The sequence below is a fragment of the Furipterus horrens genome, unplaced genomic scaffold (assembly GCF_987537825.1).
Source record: "Furipterus horrens unplaced genomic scaffold, mFurHor1.1.pri manual_scaffold_9, whole genome shotgun sequence".
Classification (NCBI taxonomy): domain Eukaryota; kingdom Metazoa; phylum Chordata; class Mammalia; order Chiroptera; family Furipteridae; genus Furipterus; species Furipterus horrens.
In genome coordinates, this window is record NW_028327179.1 from 29,429,908 (window position 1) to 29,447,800 (window position 17,893).

The window sequence follows — 17,893 nt, forward strand, 5'->3', positions numbered from 1 at the left end:
ATGGTATGACTGTTGTGGATGATCTGACCATTCTTTTGCCTATTTTGCTTTCTTCTTCTTAGATGACAATCACTCTAAGACCAATAACAGTTCTGTGTACATCTTAGGATCTTCCATAGCATTAGCCCAGTATTTTATACAAAGGATTGTATACTCTCTAAGTTTTGTGAGCCATTGACACATTCAATCCTGAGACATACAGTTTTTGTAAGTTTTGTGACACAAATTTATTTTAGAAATTCACTTGACCTTTTATACTTAAAAAAAGAAAATCTTATCACTGATACAAGTAGCTGAATATTAAGAACCATTAAAGCCAATTCTCCTTCACATGGTGAAAAACCTGATTATCAAAGGCTGCTGGAATGTATAACTTATGGTTTCCATCAAAGGGAAGGAACTGACATCTTTATTTCTTTCTCAGGTTCACAGTTTCTGGGAAAAGTCTTTAATTGGTCCAGCTGGGTCAGGTGATCATGCCTAAAACAATGTACCTGGTTAGGAGTGAGGGTGCAGTCACATTAAAACATGAATTCTCCCATCTGAATCAAGTCGTTAGAAAGGGAGGTGAATCAGTTTCCAAGAGGAGGGTATTGTTTTTTTAAAGATAAAACAGGTATCAGCCATATTTTCAAATTTTATGTCTCACTATTCTCAATTCGAATTGAACCCTCTTCTCGTTAACTTACACATCTTTCTATTTTCTGCCTCTGTCCCTTTCATCTTAGGTTATCTTCCTACTTTATATGGCTTTGAGGCTCCTCTTGCAAGAAGATCCTCCTGCCTCCATCCTCTGCTGTCAATTACTTTTGTACAAGAATTTCCATTAAATGCTGTATCATGATGCCATGGTATTGTATTTAGTTAAAATTAGGAGACTTACATCAGATCCTTATCCTGAAATTTGCTAGCTGTGTGACTCTGTGAAAATTCTCTAACATCTCTGGGCCTCAGTTTTCCCTTCTATAATAATACCTACATCACATATACATTTTAAGAGAAACAATGCATTAAAATTACTTTGTAAGTTACCCTGAAAATAGAAGGTATTTTCATATCTCCATGCATGGTTCAAGAAGACTCCTGGATATGGAGGGACATGTGGTAAGACATTTCTAGAGCCAAGTATGACTGTCCTTAAGTCTAGGCTTACTGCATTTGGGCCGAAGGGCACCACTACATCTATATAATGGTTCAGATCATCTTAGCCTCACTGGATTAAGAAGTAGTGGCATACTAATGGGTAATGAGCACATGAAAAGACATTCAAAATCATTAGCCATTAAGGAAATGTAAGTAGAAGCTACAATGATACACCACTTTACACCCACTGGGATGGCTATAATAAAAGAAACAAACAATAACAAGTGCTATATTGAAACAGGAACCAACATATATTGCTGACCAGAATGTAAAACAGTGCAGCCATTCTGGCAAATACTTTGAAAGTTATCCAAAAAGTTAAACATAGAGTTAAACATATATGAACCAGTAATTCTACTCCTAATGTTCATAGTAGCATTGTTCATAATAACTAAAAAAGTAGAAACAAGCCATCAGTAGAAACTGATAAATGAGTAAAAAAACATATTCATACAGTGAAATATTATTCTGCAATAAAAAGGAATATTAATGTATGCTACATGGACACACCTTGAAAACATGCAAAGTGAAAGAAGCCCATCCACATATGATATGATTCCATTTACTTTAAAGGTTCAAATCTTTAGGGACAGAAAGTAGACTAGTGGTTGTCTAGGGCTGTGTATGTGGAAGGAAGGTGGGGAGTGACTCTTAGTGGGTACAAAACTGCTTTTGGAAATAACTAAAATGTTCTTAAATTTGATTTTGGCAATGGTTGCATAGCCCTGTAAGTATTCTACAAACCATTGCTTGACTTGTACACTTTAAAAGGGTGACCAACCATTTTGGTATAAATATTATCTCAATAAAACTACTGTAAAAACACAAAAGGATCAACATTCTTTAAAAGATTTAAAAACAAAGTAGAAGTCATGCCTCGTGCCAATAAGCAGGGAAAGTAGTGATGCTCAGAAGTAAAGTCCCAACTGAAACAGTCAAATTCAGAGTTAGAACCTTCAGTCTCCTTGTTGGAGTGCTGACCGAGCTCTTTCACAAATATCCGCTCTTTTTGTTATATGCTTTGCTCAGCTTGACATCTCCTCCCCTTGTGCTCACCTAGTGAATTCCTATTTGTCCTCTAAGTATCATCTCAGGTCTACATCTCTGTGAAACCTTTCCTATGATATCTTCCCTTCTAGAAAATGGGAGCAGCTTCCTCTGCATCCATTCCCATTGACCTTGTTCACTGATGACTTCTATAGGTACATCTCCATATTAGACTCGGAACCCCTTGATGGCAGAAACAAGTTCTTTATTATTTTAATATTCCCAGCACCTGACATGAAGACTCATTCGAGTAGATGCTCAATAAATGTTTTATAAATGGACAAAAAGGGCAGGTGCCCCAGCAGTAGCTGAAACACTGGATAAACACTAGATCTGGGACTCAGAAACAAAGCTAAAAGCCAAAATTCCAGTGGAAAAGCTGTGTAGAAAGTCATCTGTCAATACAATGGCTATATAAGGTGTGGGCAAGGGTGATTCAGAGAACAAGGAGGGACACCTGTGTCCAGCACTGCAGGAAGTTTGGTGGGCTCAATTGCGAGCAGTAGGAGATATGCATAGTTAACATATGTGAGGTAGGCACTGTGTCCCTGGCTGGTTTGGCTCAGTGGATTGAGCGTCGGCCTGCGAGCTAAGTGTCGCTGGTTCGATCTTCCAGTCAGGGCACATCAGAGAAGGAAAACTCTGACTCCAAAAAACCTCCGCTGCCTTGCGGCATACCTCTTCAGGGGAAAGGCTAAGGGAGTAAACCCCGACAGAAAATCCGGAGCCGGAGTCCCTAAGGCGGTTTGACGTTGTAGTCAACACCGGCAACTCCTGCGGCGCACCTGAAGCCAAGCTGTATTGACTCCGTCTTTCCCTTGGACCCTTCAGCTGCGAAGAGAGGGGGGGTCTGCTGCATGGGCAACAGCAGACCCTCCATATCACCCTGCCCAGGCTCTGTAGCTTCAGCTTCACTGGAGAGGACACTCCAGCGCCATCGCAAGATGTCGATTCAACACGGGAGGAGACAGATACCGTGTCACTCCCGAGTCGGACTGCACAGCCGTTCTCGGCGGTGCAGATAGACTCTTAAGAAGCTACACCATCGTCTCTCGAGACGGACGGCTGCCGACGATGACGACGACGACGACGGTAGGCACTGTCGGCTCCTATTATTTCCCAGTTGTTTGTTACTTTATTCAATTAAATTATGAAGCTTTAAGGGCAGGGCTATAATTTCTTCTTTTATATATTTCAAAATACTCTGCAAATATTTTTTATTTTTTTTAATTTTTTTTTTATTTTGGTTTTTCAATTACAGTTGTCCCCCTTTCTCCTAATTTCTCTCCCCCACCCAACCCACCCCCGCAAATATTTTTTTAATGAACCAATTTCACTCTAAACATCTGATGAAAAAGAGTGAACATTAGATTTTTAAAACTGATTTGTTATTTTAACTCTTTCAAAAATAAAACATAAAACAGAGGCATGTAATTTCCTTCCAACTTGAGATAGATACTGTGGATTTGGGAAAAATACTACATCATTGAAGAACTAACTCAAATTGTGATAGTAAGTGAAGGGAAAAACAGTGTCTATATTGCAGCAACAAGACATATCATACATGTATTTTTTATTTTTTATGGCTTATCTTTCCATATTAACACATAAGCTCTGTGAGAGCCAAGATTTTTATCTGTTTGGCTTGTTGAGGTGTTCTAAGCATTTGAACAGTTCCTGGCACATAATAGGTATTTAATAAATATTTGCTGATAGAAGGAGACAGAAAAAGAGGAAGGGAAGGACGGAGGGAAAGACTTCTATGAATGCAAATGATTAAACACCAGGCCTTAGTACTAGATCAATCTTACTTAACATTGTTATAAGTGATCTCAAAAAATTCCTGCTGGGATAAGATTTTCTGCAAGGCTCTCTGTGTAATGACATACTGAGACAATAAGAATAAATTGTAAAAGGAAATAACTAGGATAACTTGGCCATATGAGTGGGCAGAAAAATGGCAAATAAGCTCTATGTAGACTGATGTAAGATGATACCACATTATGGGAAAATGGTACAAATGTGTCTATATGGTTTCTAACTATCAGATCTGAACCAGAAGAGAATCCAAAGAGTTGCTGAATGCAACCTACTTTATGCCCAGGGGTTACTCTTCAACTTCAATGCAGTGAAAGGAGTAAGTCCCACATTATTTTAATTATGCATCTCAGGAGTTGGATGAAAAATGTCTGTAGAAAGTAAATAAATCTTTTTATAATGATTATGTCATAATTTTCTCTCTACTTTTTCCATGTCCCCCATTCTAGCCTGTCATCTATGGATGTGGGCCTATTTCTTCTTGCCAAAAAGGCCGGTATAACCTCAGTTCAGGTGATACAGTTAGGGTCCTGCTCTGCACAAAGGACAGGCTTAGCTGCTTTGAATAAGATGGACCCCCTGCCCTTCTGGCTACTAACTAGTGTCTGAGCAGCATTTACTATCCACATTTTTTTCCCCCTTATACCCTATATAAATCTAATTTTCTTAACACGAGTTTGAGTAGATTTCCACTTATTGCAATCAATTGATACCCCAGGTATAAATAGGAAATGTACTTCAAGATGGGGGAAAAACCCCAAAACATTTCCTATTCTGTCCTGCATAAAACTCCATGCAAATCAATTCAACTGGTAAAGAGGCTTGGAAGCAGATTCTGGTAAGGACTGAATAGCTTGTTCAGATTGGAAGCAGTCCTAACTCAGATGTGCTTTGGCCTATATTTGAAGAGCCTTTGTTTACTATTCAACTGTGACATAGTGAGGTCTGAGGAGTACTCTTAGCCAGCTCCCCAAACATTCTATCTAAACCCTGGTGTGAAAATAAAGTTATTTCTTGGTCAATAGACTATGATCTAAAAATCTAAGTCTTTATTTGATTTTACTGTTGTTTTCCATCCTTGCTTTTTATATTAGGGTTCTCCAGCAAAACAGAACAAATAGGATATATCTATTTATCTCTCTATCTTTATAAGGAAATTTGTTAGGAGATGTTGGCTCAAGTGTTATGGAGGCTGAGAAATCCCATGATCTACCATCTGCAAGCTAGATATCCAGCAAAGGCAGTGGTATAGTTCAGAGGCTTGAGAGCCAGAGCGTTGAAGGTGTAGATGCCAGCCCATGACTGACAGCCTGAGAACTAGCAGCACAGAGGGCTCAGAGGAGATCTATGTCCCAGTTCAACAGTCAGGCACACAGTGAATTCAACCTTCCTCCACCTTTTTATTCTGTTTAGGCCCTCATGGATGGGGTGCTGCCAACTAACCTTGGGGACAGCCATCTGCTTTACTCAGTCCACCAACACAAATGCTGATCTCTTCTGAAAACACCTTCTGAGACACACCCATAAATAATGTTAAAAAGCTAATTAGGGATCTCTTGGGCCAGTCAAATTAATATATAAAATTAACCATCACAGTTTTCCTGGTAAATATTTATTTTGGAAAAAATCAAAACACCATAGTTCATTTGAATTTAGTTCCAGTCTTTGCACCTTGTGAATGGCTATATAGAACTAAAGATTGAAGAGCGGTAGGATGACTGGAGGAATTGATGGTCTTCCACACTGAATTAACTTTATTTTCAAGTAGGATTTTAACATGGAGAGGCAAATGTTAAAAGGGGTTATTATTAAAACCAATAAAGTAATAAATTGATATGTATTTTATGTCATTTAATTTATTTAATCCTCAACAATACTATAAGAAACATACTTTCACATATGAGAGGTAAATTAATTTGCCTAAGTAGCAAAGCGGGGACTCAATTCTGGCCAGTCTGGCACCAGTTTATGATCTTAACCACCACACTAAATGATCTCTGATTCTATTGAATTAAACTCAATTTTTGGAACATTTATAAAACTTATAGAACTCTATACCAAGATGTGGGAATGGCTGCAAATATAAATGAGCATGAGTGCTAAATTTATGAATGTTAAATCCATAATGTAACATGAAAGGATATTGGGGAAATTGGAGGGTGTCAACCTGTAGGTGCCGCTGAACCAGGGGCAATCATAAACTCTTCCCAGATTCTGCCTCAGAAATTCTCCTCAGGCAAGCCAGAGGGACATATGAAAGCCACATCTAATCCAATACAAAAAGCTTCATGCTCTTATTGTGTCATAATAGCTACAGAAAGAATATTTTAAACATCTTTAAGGGTATTCCTGCAGCTGGCCACTTCCATTGTTGACGATGTTAAGTATGGAACAGTTAGTAAACAAAGTCCTGGTGATTTTCTCACGCATGTGTTAATGTAGGACATCCTCCCACTGCTTTACTTTGCTCAGTACAATGGGGATTATTTCCTGTAATGGTTTTTAAACCCCATTTGTCATCTATTCAATATGTCATAATCAAAATTGAAATGGAAAAACGTATTTAAGAGAACTTCTTTAATAAGTTTTATTTTATTATCAAATACAATGATCTTACAATTCACATGCAGCTGCAAATACAAAATTGATAGTACCTGAGTGGGCCTGAAAGCCCTCTATATTGAAAAAGCTGTCCTATAAATTTCAATGTCCATTAAACATAAGTTTAGTTAACTAATGAGTTTGAAAATCTCTACTTACCAAAACACATTGGTGTAAAAGACTGAAAAGACTTTAAAAGAAAATTCGCTGTGGTGGGGTTGGAGGGAGGAATAAGAGCTGTTGGGAGAGATTTTGCTTGGTAACTGTTGCTATAGGAACCATTTACCAATTGGTCAAGATATTAGCTCCCAAAGAACACAGAAGCAGCAAACAAAACAAAACCAACAAATGGAGAAAACAAAGGTATCTGGCACTAGAAAATATTAAACACCTTTTTGTGTGATGCATTTGAAAAGATGGTATTTTCTCTGACAGTGAGGGCAGGGTAAGAAGATAACCAAAATATGGCCCTTTCTTTTTCAAAGAGCAAATATGGTGTATTAGACAGGAAGAAGGCCCTGACTGGCTGCCACATTCTCTTCCAAAGCTCACTACCACTTCAGGACTCCATGGGTCAATCTTGAGAATAATTATAAATCTCAACTACATTTTCTTTTTTTTTCCAACCAGCCCACAGAACCACATAGTAGGCACTTAGTGTGTTTGTAGACTGGCCAACCACTCTCTTACTTAGAAGTTCCTTAAGATTGTCTTTAAGACAAATGAAGACAGAATCTCAGCTCAGGGCTCAGATCTGAAATTGCAAAGGAGAAAACAATTTTTTGCTTCAAACCTGACAGCCAAGCATACTATTTTGAAGTTAAGGCTCATTTGCAATTTCCTATTCACTCAACACTTGGAGCCACATTCCAAGTGAATTGTCAGGTTAAAAACTAAACTGGTTATTTTTATTTTTCAGTTAATCTACATTTTTATGCTGCTATGAAGGCAAAGTTATCATGCTTGACGCCTAAGGCCTCAACCTTTTAGTTTTAACTGGACATCTTATCCTGATTATTCCTCAATCCACCCTTCTTTCCTGATTGTTTTTGCCTTCGCCCTACCTGTACATGACCCTCCATTTTATCATTTTGAAGATTTTTGCTGCTATTTTAAAGCTGACCGAGACCGAGGCAGTACTTTGAGTTCTTGGATGGGAGGGAAGTTTGCAATACTCACTAGTTATATCATTCTCAGTACCATCTTTCTCCTTATTGTATTTCTCTAGGTAACAATGTCAGACTCACATTAACCAATGGGCCAGTTATCTTCTAATGAAATTGCCAGCAGGATTTCCCATATATAATTAGAAAAGAAGCTAGATTAATTCAAGATAGAGGAGTTATTAACTTTAGGTGAGAGATAGAAACATTAGTACTATCTGTGTTTATAGGTCTATACCAGAATTGGCAAACTCAAAAGCCTCCAGAGTCTAAGTGATTTAAATGAGTTAACCCAGTCTGATGAAGATAATGGTGAGCTGAAGACCACTACTCTGTCTAAATAGATTGGGCTAGAAGAGGGTAAAGGAGAATATTCAACAATTCTTTAGCTCCAGCTGATTGATGATGTGCAGAAATGTGGGTTCAGAGTTGCCACATCATTCAATTACATAACAACTCCCCATTCACCCTTCCCCCCAGCCCCTGAAAACCACCATTCTATTTTATGTCACTGTAAATTTGACTATTCTGGGTACTTCATGTAAATGGAATCATAAAGTATTTGTCTTTGCATGACTGGGTTATTTCACTTAGCATAATATCCTCAAAGTTCATTCATGTTGCACTCCGTGTCAGAATTTTCTTCCTTTTTAAGTCTAAACAATATTCTATTGTATGTACTTACCACATTTTTATATCCATTTATTCATTAATGGATATTTAGTTCAGCTATTGTGAATAATGCTGCTGTGAACATGGGTGTATAAATATGTCTTGAAGACTCTAATTATTTTAGGCCTATACTCCAAAAATGAAATTGCTGGGTCATATGGCTATTATATTTGTAATTTTTTGAGGCCCTTTCATACTGTTTTTGATAGCGGCTGCACCATTTTACATTCCCACCAACAGTGCAAAAGGATTCCAGTTTCTCCCCATCCTTGCCAACACTTCTTATCTTGTAGGCATTATTTACCTCTCTCTACATCCAATCCAATAGGATATCTTGTTTAAAACATTTTCACATTCTATTTTTCATAACTTGCATGTAACTCCCTAATTAGCATCATTTTTCATCAGGAGTACTTTTAAAGATTCCTGCTCCAGCTGGTGTGGCTCAGTTGGGTGGTGCATCATCCCATGGACTGAGGGGTCACGGGTTCATTTCCTGGTCAGGGCACAAACCTAGATTGCAGGTTTTATCTCCAATCAGGGTGCATGCAGGAGGCAACCAATCGATGTTTCTTTCTCACATCGATGTTTCTCTCTTTCTCCCCTTCCCCCTCTCTAAAATCAATGAGCATGTTTTTGGAGGGGATTTAAATAAATAAACAAACAAACAAATAAATAAATCCTAACTGCTCTTCCTGAGACTATCCTTACCTCGTCTCTAGTCTATTCACAACTCAGACATCAGAATAATGATTTTCAAGTGTAAGTTTAATCATGTCATTTCTCTGCTCAAACCCCTGCATGGCTCCCCATTTTAATTTGGAAGACCCTACACCATCCAGGCTGTCATCAATTCTCTTGCCTTTTTCTTACTACCTCTTCACTGGCTCACACCCCACCAGGCTGGCTTGTTAGTCCTCAAACAAGTGCACAGGCTTTCCACTTGGAGACTTTGGCTGATCTATTCCCTGAGCTTGGAACATTCCTCGCACCCCTATGTTCACATGGTCAACTCTGTTCATTCCTGCAAGTGTTTGTTCAAATGCCAATTTCTAAATGAGGCCAACAACCCATCCCCTCTTTCTTCTAAACCCCCATTACTCTAATTTACTTTTCTTAACTCTCACTTCCTAAGATACTATATGTTAATTATTTATTATGTTCATTATTTCTTGTTTGTCTCTCCCGGCTAGAATGTAAGTTCCAACAGGACAGCTTTGTCTGTTTGCTTCCTTGATGAATCCTAAGCTTCTAAAACAGTACCAGACATGCCCAATAAATATTTGTGGAATGAATTCTTAAATGTTGGCAACTATTTAAACGAATATTGTGTGGGCTAAATAAAACAACATACAAGCCAAGCCAATGGGCTGCCTGTTGGTGACCTCAGATTATGAGAAGCAATGTAGCCCATATATCTCTCTTCTTTTAGTGCCTCTGGTCTACCCAGTCAGTATAAGCATCTGTTCTATCCCAAACTGTCAACAGCATATAGTAAACAAAACTTAGTGTACGGAGGGTGTTGATTCTCGATAAATCTTTGGCTTCTTTCCTACCTCTTGTTTCTTCCACTGCTCTCCCCAAACTGCTCTGTTCAGAGTAAAGCATTGCAAACCAACCTGCAGACAAAGGAGCAATGGAGAAATCCAGAAAGAATGCTACATACCACTGTGATACTTGCCTACCTACCTCTTCAACTAGTTGAGGCCAGAACAGAACATCAGGAGCCACAACACTCACATGACAAAAGGACATGACTGTTGCTTTAAGTCACGTTTTATAATAACTTTATAAAAACAAAGATGACATGGCATGGTGAGCTGCCGAGCAGACAGAATTGAAATTATGAGTTGAAATCCTGGCTCTGCCCCTTACGTTGGCCACTCTACTAAACCTCAATGAGTTGTAGATTCCTTGTCTGTTAAGTGGGAGTCATCACATTTGTTTGAGAATTAAATGGGATAATAAATGCCAAATGCTTGGCATATAGTGGGTGTTCCACTGATGATTGCTTCCTTTCCTTCCTCTAAGCCAAATGTTTGCTAAAACCGTCCTAGGGAATTTGGTTCTTCCCCTTCTCTTAAATTACTTTCAGCATTACCCTTAGTCTTTTTGAATATGTTATTTTCAAAATATGATTTTCTTCCAACCTACTGTCCATACCATGGACACGTCTCTCCAACATATTAAAAAAAAAAAAAAAATTCTGTATTTCCCTTTCACTTTAAAAAAAAAAAAAAAAAAAGAAAGAAAGAAAAAAAGATGTTGCTACTTGAGAATTAATCTTTTGGTCTTTACTTTCAAAGGCTTTCATGGTTTCTATAGATTTGCTACCTAAGACTTCAGCAGAAAAGCCAATAATATAGATTGATTAAAGTAAAACAAAAGCAGGAATGGCATTTAAAAGCATGTAAGTTCACATTTTTTGAGTTCCTTAAACACAGACTAATTTTTAAACATTCTCTGCCTCACCTCAGAATGTTTGGTTACTGGTTTTTGTCTAAATGCATCCAGTAGCGACAGACTTGCATGTTCCTGTGTGACCTGGAAATTCCCAAGTAATCACTTTTGAGTAGCAGATGTTTAGATAAGCTAACAAGTTCTTAGGGAAATAAATCCTTTTATGATCATTTCAGAAGGGATCTGTATGTTTGGTTCGATACTTCAGTGGAACGGCATTCTCAACAGGTGAAAATAAACACATGCAGAGCCAGGGTTTAAACCAAGAAAAGGGTATCTGGCACCTATTTTCTAGCGACTATATAAAGACAGGCCAGGGGGCTGACCCCAGGATGGGTGTGGGTCAGAAGGGCAGGAAGGGAATCTGCTAGTCCTCTTGTTCTCTTTTAAAGTCTTGTAAGAGCAAAATACATGCGATTTTTAAAAGGGGGCCTGGGAAAGGAAGCCTTATAAGAAACTTAATATTTAGAATACTTACAAAGATGACATTTTCATGAGTAGAACCAAGTGGGGAAATAATATCTCTTGTTATTAGTAACATCAGCAAATATTTATTACATATCCTTTAGGGTGACGCAAGTAGGAGACAGGCATATGGACACATTAGGGAGTGTTGGAGTGACCAGCCTATATTTAGGTAAATATGTTCATTACTCTTTTTTTTTTTTCCTACTTCACTTTTCTTTCAATTTCTGCAGTAAAAAGACTGAGCCACCAATACCTTGTTAAAAACAAAAAGAACATTACCTACCAGCTTTTTTCTTTAGACAAAACAAAGTACTTATGCTTTAGCATTCTACCCTGATAAAGTCCTAAATCTTCCCTATATATTTCTAATTCTCACCTAAGGATATGTTTACTGACCTGAGAGAGAGAGAGAGAGAGAGAGAAAGAGAGAAAGAGAGAGAGAGAGAGAGGGAGGGAGAGACATCAATGCATTGACATGAGAGAAAAACATCAAATCAGTTGTCTCCTGTGCGTGCCCTGACCAGGGATCAAATCCATAATGTTCTGGTGTGTGGGAAGACACGCCAACCAATCTAGCCACCCAGCCAGGGTAGAATCTTTCTTCTTGATAGGAGGCAAAGACAAAGGCAGCAACCTGAGTTCCAAGGCCTGCCTTCCTTTTTCCTCCTTTCTTTCCTTCCTTCCTTCCTCCCTTCCTTCCTTCTTTCCTTTTTTCTGTCCTTCCTTCTTCCTTCCCTCCCTCCCTCCTTCCCTTTGTTTTCTTGCTCTCTGATGGCATAGCTTTACTCTTGGTTGTATTTCTCCATCTGGACTTTTCTAGTACTCCACAAACTGCACAAACATCATGCAGTTTCTTTAAAGAGTGACAAATTAAATTGTTAATGTGCACATGCTCACACAATTTTGTCCACATCAGGATGAAGGTTTAACAAAACAAACAAACAAAAAACAACCCTAATTTTAATAGGTAAACAACTGCAACCAAGATCATAGACCCTACATTTTTCATGTAGTGAACATATAAACTCAGTAGTCTGGGGCCCATGGTCAAAAAGACATCGTAGTTCTACACTCTTCAGATCTTTCCAATTAGAACTTGAAAGCCCATTTTCCTCAGAGAAATGCCAGATGCATTCTTCTTTAATGAGCTTAGGACCAAAACTGCAATATGATCTCCTACTTCAGGTGGAACATGGATAACAACTTAGAAAGAAAGGAGAATGGGGTCTGGAAGAGGATGTAGATTGAAGGATTACCTTAATTAAATGTAAAAGTAGGATCAGAGAGGTAGAAAAACCTTAAAGAAACACTAGTTCTGTGGTCTGAGACAAAGCCCTGAAGGGCAGCTGTTCCCATGTTTAGGAAAAAAAAAAATCAAAGTAATTCTGGATGTTTATACAATATTTAAAGAAAATAAGGTGGACATGACAAACATCTCTTAGAATGTAGGCAACCCAGACAAAAGACTACTGAGAACTAATATCTGAAATGTTTACAGTTGAGTCTAATTCCATGAATTTTATCTCACTCAAGCTCATAAATTAGGTTATTTTCAAATAATCCCTGACTCTACTATATTTTTCCCATCTTGAAAATTCAGGCTATAGACAAGTAAGAATTTAATTTGAAGTTTACTATAAATGAAAGTACATGGAGCTTGTCACATCATATTTTTTATAGCGTTTCTAAGGGTAACCAGGACTTTAAAATACTGCTGTTTGGATTATATACATTATAATTTATTTAAACAACAAGATATTATGCAGCTGTAAAAATGAATGAGGAAACAATGTACTGAGATTTTTAAAAATCTCCAAGTTACAGTATTAAGTGAAAAAGTAAGATACAGAATAGTGTGCAGGGTATATTGATTTTGCATAATATAGTTGAGAATAATAGACATGTATGTATTTACTTGGATATAAAAAAATAAACATGGGAAGAAGACACAAGAAACTAATAAGTGGTTATTTAGGGCAGGGAGAGTAGGCAGAGTGTAACTGGGTTGATTGGGGCCAGGGGTGAGGAGACATTTTACTGTATACATTTTTTATACCGTTAGATCCTTGAACCATGTGACTATATTAGCTATACATGCATAATTTTAAAGTTCTTTATCCTACCAAAAATATAATACCATGCAGCAGCAGACCAAAAGAAAATTTTGAGCTGATGAATCCATAGGGGGAATCTGTATTACTGACCTGTATTTTATTTGCTGGCTCTGTTATGTTGTGTCTTCCTAATATCTCAAGGATAAGCTACCAAAATGCTTAGAGTTTGACCCCTAGGTAAAAGGAAAGATCAGGAAACTTCAGAAAGCACAACCATATGATAATCTTCTTAGAAGCATTTGGAACTGCTCAGTGATCCGTGAATGTCAGTCAAGGCAACATTCTGGTATGCCTCTCCCAGGTTTCATATAAATGTCTTTATCTAAGGTAAACTATGTGGGTCAGTAAGAAATATCTGTGATCTTTGTTTTATGTTTGTGTTTTAGAGGCATTATGTCACATATCTTCCTACTAGCTCAAGAAATATACAACATTTCTAATGTATTTTCATAAGCAGAGGTGCTGAGGCACTGAACAATCCATCCCTGACCATGCCAGTGTGTTCTGTGGTAAAGGATGGCACGTTTTTGTTGTGATTCCTAGCCATACAATTACAAAGATTCACAGACTTCCCCAAATAAGCGTCCCTCATTCTCCGAATGCAATGCCAGCTCCAATGTCATTTTAAGTTTATTTTTTGTGTACCTGGATTCCTTTCTTTTCTTCAGATGGCACATTGCCTCTATCTGATATCTGGAGAATGCTTAACATTGGAATTATTAAATGTACAAGCTGACAAAACAAACCACTAATTTGTTATTTTAATGAAAATATTTCTGTAGTTTGAGCAGATGGCTAAAAGTGTTGCCTTTGTTATACATTCTTTGTTTTGACAAAGAAAGAAAGCTCTGGATTATTTTTCCTATGAAACTTAATCTAAAACCAAACAATTTGGTGTGTGACTTCTGAGCGTGTTCCCTGTTTCATTTCTAGTGCCCATTTCCCTGGCAACCTCCACCCTCTCCCAGCTGTAGAGGTCAACACAATAGACTTGTCACAGGTTTTAAGTCGGGTAACCACTTTTAATTTGGAGAAATTATTACCCAGGGAGAAAATAGGCTGGTCCTGTACTTCAAAGAAAAAAAATAGAAATCAAGATGCACACAGCCTCCCGAATGGGTCTGACTCAGTGTTGCTGTGTACCTCCTAAGCAGCTGTTCAAATAAGTAGCTGCCTGAGGAAATGTATATTCAAATGCTCCTTGTCATTTGCCTCTCCCAGCTTCACACCTAAAAGCCAGATGCAAGCTCTTCCAGGGCTAACAAATAGATGCCTTCTGGTGGCTCATTATGGTAATTACTGGCCATATATTACTGCCATGTGAAAGAGCTGTGAGGCAGGCCAGCCCAGGGGTATTTACAAGTGGTTTATTTGTGTTCAGCCATTAAGAATCCCCAAGTTATCAGATCAGCCACAGCTCTTTGAGTTTTACAAGTAAGTTGTTCCTGAACAATCTGATCCTTCATCTGCTACCTTTGTGATATGTTTAAGCACCACTTAGAGAGCTAACATGCTTCTTAGGAAAGTTCCTTTACCTGTTTACATACTCGCTCAAGTCCACTGCATCCTGCGCACATTTTCTGCCTGGCTCCTTCTCAACATCCAATGTCCCCCCTTCTGTACCAATCCCCCCAAAGGCTGCAGAGCTTTCTTCATTCTTTGATCTTCAACTGAGCTGCACACCTCATCGATGGCCACAAGCACGTTTTTGGTGTAAATGAATGTTGATGCAACTGAGCTTTATGGGTTCGGACAAGTCAGGGTCGAATCCAGTTTAGAAGGGTCTGAAACCCATATAAATTGTGGGATGGCCCTCCTTAACAAAAGGATAGAACGTTCATTAATATAAAATTAGGTACAAAATGAATATTTGGAATGAGATAAATTACAAAATTTAGAAAGCTGACAAATTACAAAAATCACAAAATCCAACAAAACAAAGACAAAAACATAACTTTAGAGTCAAGTGCCTAAGTATAGCATAGAAAATATATTCAATAATATTGTAATAACTATGTATGGTGCCAAATGGGTACTGGAAATATCAGGGAAACACTTTGTAAAGTATGTGATTCTCTAACTACTATGCTGTACACTTGAAACTAATACAAAATAATATTGAATGTAAACTGTAATTAAATTTTTTTAATAAAAATAAATAAATAAAATCAGCTGCTTGGTAAGTCTAAGTTGTGCCTCACTCTTCAGTGCACCTCTGCTTAAGTTAGTATATCCATACATAGCATATGTAGCCTAAATAAGTGTAAATTTGAATTTAGAGAATGGAAGCTTCAAGCTAATCAGGGGTGGGGCCAGGGTATATTTATAGGTGGGGAAATCTCTCATATTCCCAGAATCTTCAGAGCATAGGACTGGAGAGTGGAGTAGGAAGGAGCTCTTGCATGGAAGGCAGGGAGATGAGAAAGAATGACTCATAAGGACCGTCCCCCTTCCAGCCTGGTGTCAGAACCCACAAACTACTTCTTATAGTAGGCATTAGGTTGCTGCAGTTGTATGAATCCTCTTCACACAAGAGATAGATCATTCAGCAGGTTCTTTCTGGCTGACATTATCTCACCCATTATAATAGCAAAGCTGGAAATAACCTAAATATTTAAGAGTCAGATGTTGGTTAAACACGTTACACATCCACACAACAGATGCATATAACATCTAAAAATGTCCCATAGCAGCATAGGTATAGATTTGAAAACTCATTGCAGCCTGTTTTTGCATGAAACAAACCAGATACAAACAATAGGAATGGTAAAATCACATGATGTGTAAGTACCAAGGTTCTGACAATAGTATGTCCTTGGGCAGGTATAATTTAAGATTTGAATTTTTGTTGAAAATACTTATATCACTAATTTTTTTCCTTTATTTTGATAGTAAGAAAATATTTTTAATGGGAAAAAAGAGAAAATATCTCTTTGACATTGGACTTCCTTAATCCTTCCCAATAAAATAATGGCCTGAAATTTAAACATATATATGCAGTTCAATATTCATCTTAAAACCCCATTTCTAAGAATCATTAACATATCTCTAAGAAGGATTACTCTCCAAGATTACTATAACAATGGGAGATAGGTCAGTTTCCCATACGGCATATTGGGGTCTGCAAATTGCTTACCTATGATTGGGAAATAGGCAATGTACCAAAAACCGAGCTCCAGGGTGCTGTTCTCTGGAAAAGGTTATATTTATTCCTTCACATTTATATGTATTATTAGGTAAGTATAGTGTCCTTTTAGAAATTTAGGGTATATGTAGACAGACTCCATTAATTTGAATTGCCATCAAGCAGTATTTGTTCTGAATGTAATGTGAACCAAGACTTTGATTATACAAAGCTCAGAACACATTTCTTTTAATAACCTTTCTCTATTATAATGGTTCTCAATTATGGGTGTACAAAAGAAACACCTGGGAAAAGTTGGTAAAATGCAGGCTCCAAGGCCCCATAATCAGATATTCTGATTGAGTAGATCTGGGATGGGACCCAGAAATGGGCACTTTAGATTAGGATCCAAGCTTGGAGAAATACTATTTTAAGAAGGTATCCTTTTTTTAATACTGGGAAAAATTATAGTAAAGAGTGAGAAAGAGCCTGATTTATAGCTCCAGGGACTGTGATGTGTGGAAAAGAGACAAGAAACATTGCCTCCACTCCTAAATGCTTTCTCCAGCCACCTGAGCTGACCCATGAGCCCACTGAGCTGCATAATGTGAACCCTTTGACCAAAATTAATCAATTCCTTAAAACTGGTCCTTTGGCAGTTAATGAAACCACACTGTGTGGAAAAAACCCAATCCTTTTTTCCTTAGAGTAGCTTGAAACCCTGTTAAGATAATGACTTGGGCCTCACTTAAAACCCCGCTGTATTCAGCCTTCTAAATCTACGCTCCTACAGATTGCTGCTTGAAGTCCGTGTGCTTTGTCTCTGCCATGCTAACGATTTTCTAGGTCTGCCCTAGACACATGACAGCCCGTGTCATATTGCTGCTGAAAAATGCATTCTCGATGCCCAGGAAGAGCCTGTATAAATATTCTCAATAAATAAATAACAGTTGTCATTTTCAGAATATGACAATCTTCAGCTGCCTGTGCCTAAAGTGAGCGACGTGTCATTTACCCTAATAGATCTGAGTGTATGTATGGTACATACCAGTGAGCCACCTAATTCTTATGCGCGCCAGCCTTGGTCTCAGTTGGGGGCAGGTGCGCTAACTGGGTATGGCTGAATCAAATCACAAGCTGAAAAATCTTGGTCAATTATAGATGCCTGAGGCTAAGGAGGGAGTTGTCTTTTCAGACCTCACAGACTCCCTCCTCTTCCCAGGCTTACTGAAGATGCCAGTCAACCTCCCATCTGTGGAATTTCTGGGACTCTTTCTCCCCCC